The following is a 2,474-nucleotide window of genomic DNA, read 5'->3' as shown; positions in this document are numbered from 1 at the left end:
TCAAAAGAATTATTTCAAAGTCAACCAACCACCCCCAGCTATTTTCTTTTTTGTCTTGTTCTGTGTACTGAGGAAGGTTTAACCTGACGTTCTAATAATAACTACTCCTTGTAAATGTAAGAGGAGATTGTTTCACTCCTGAGAATGAAGTGTTACAGCATGTATGAATCGTTTTCACACTGAGATATTACAGCTGAATTTCAAAGGAAATGACTCATCCTTGAAATCCACAACAAAATATTAAGATGACACGTGGAGAAAAAAAAAAAGAAGAGTAATTATCTATAAAAACTGTAAGCCTCTGTCTGAGGGATTCAGAAGCTCCATTTGCTGCAGGCACCAAAATCTCCAGCAATCACCAGGGTTCAGAACTTCACTTGTGGCAGGTCCTGATCCATCAATCACGTCAGGACATGTCCAAGGAGCTGCAGGGATTTCTGAAAGCTGCTCTCAGGCAGGAGAATTTCTCCGAATTAAGAGCTGATGGACAGAACACTGGGTTTTATTTTAGGACTTTCGAAATATGAAATAATTGTCACAACTTAGGCAAGTCTTTCCCCACCCACTTGGCACTTTACATAGCAATATCTAAAACTCCACTTGTTATTCTGGGCTGTAAACATGCATATTTCAAATTTTCAAGCAAAGATATTTTAATTGTCAAAGGCTCACTTTCAATTTGGAAATACACACTGCCAGCAGAACTGAACTATTTGTATTCCTTGATATGGCAACAGTTTCTGAGATTTACCTGGCAGGTCCTGTGGGGAAATGTAAATCCTTCACAGTGAAAACCACACCAATCACAAATATTCAAATTAAATTACAAACCAGGATTGATTAAAAATTACACATTTGAATGAAAAATCAGTTTTTACTGCAGTAGCACGGAGAATTATTTCTCTCAGCAATTCAACTAATTTATCAAAATCCTCAGACTGACATTACATGCATGGCTTTGCTCTCCTTATTCACCAGAAAGATCCATGGACATAATGCAATTAATTTTCCTTTTTAATAATTCCAAACAGCAGCGTCTTGTCCAAGGGCCTGGTCCAGATCCTGCTCACACCAGTGAGATCAGGGCCTTGTCCAGTTCTCAGTCACACACCCCAAAAGCAGGGGCACATTAAAAAAGGACTGAAAATCCCTGAGCTGACCAGCCTGGCAGCACCTCTAGTGAGCAGCCACAAAGATGATTAATTAGAAAAAATTTCCTTTCCCCATGTCCTGTCCAGGCTGCAGGCAGTGAGTCACTTCAGATCAGCCAGTTCATGGTAATTGTGCATATAATATATTTAAACTCAGGCAAATCTGAGTTGGTTTAGTCCCCGGTGACAGACTGACACTCATTTTTGCATAGAATAATTTCTGATAAACTAGCTTATTTCATAATATTAATGCTACAACTCTGCCTGCTCGGGGGATGTTAATGATTATTGCAGGGAATTTGACCCTTCAGACAGATTTAATTGTCTGTTCTTGTGCCTCTGACAGAAACACTTCAAGACTGATGACCCTGATTCTGAGCTGTATTACAACGGAAGAGCACACTAAAAATATTTCCACTTGTAGAAAAATTAGTGCGGCCTTTGACAATCTGTTCTCCAGCCTAATTTTGCCTTTGCAGCAGCAGAGTGGCCTCTTGTGCAATTTGTTCAAGGGGAAACAGTGGACATGAAGGATTGCTTTGCATGAACTCCAGGAGGTTCATTGCATTTCAAAACCCATGCCCTAGAGAACTTATAAATATGTTATAGAACACTGAAAAATTCAACAAGTCTCTTTTTTTTTCCTTCTTCTAAATAACAGAGATTTTTCTTTTCAATTTCTTCCAGTCATTAGCAGCATAACAGAGGTCCAGTGCAGAAATTACAGATCTTCCCTGGGCTCCCCTGGCATGGTTGGGTTTCACCCACCCTGCTGAAGAAGTGGGGGAAGCTCTGTGCTTGATTCATGTGACTACACAGAAATTCAGCTCACTCATACTGTGACTCCCAGGAATTCCACTGCATTTCCTTTCCCCTCCAATATTACTGCCACATTTTCTGAAAAATCCTCTTTGCCCAGGATTTTTCTCCTGGGAAGCTGAGAAGCCTCAGAGAAAAATGAAAACAATAATTATCTGATTGCTTCTCCTGTGTTCTGCTGATTTGAAATGTGGTCTGGAAATTGTTTACCAACTGGTCATTGTTTGATTGCTTTCATGTGAACTGTTTTTACTTAATGACCAATCCCAGTCCAGCTGTGTTGGACTCTGGAGAGGAGTCACGAGTTTTCATTATCATTCTTGTTAAGCCTTCTGTCTGTATCTTTTCTCTATTCTTTGGTATGATTTTAGTATAGCATTCTTTAATTTAATATAATATACTATAATATAATGTACTATAATAAATACAATACAATATACTATAATATAATATAATATAATATACTATAATATAATGTACTGTAATATAATATACTATAATATA

The 2,474-nt window shown here is 38.1% G+C and overlaps 1 protein-coding gene across 1 annotated transcript in view; it reads right to left on the bottom strand.

The window, feature by feature from the left end:
- The window catches only part of CNTN3 (contactin 3), a 74,771-nt gene that overhangs the window by 5,187 nt on the left and 67,110 nt on the right, over positions 1-2,474 (bottom strand). The window lies entirely within an intron of this gene.

This window comes from Geospiza fortis, unplaced genomic scaffold (genome assembly GCF_000277835.1).
Source record: "Geospiza fortis unplaced genomic scaffold, GeoFor_1.0 scaffold70, whole genome shotgun sequence".
In the NCBI taxonomy this organism is placed as follows: domain Eukaryota; kingdom Metazoa; phylum Chordata; class Aves; order Passeriformes; family Thraupidae; genus Geospiza; species Geospiza fortis.
This window is presented reverse-complemented; position numbering and strand designations above follow the sequence as displayed.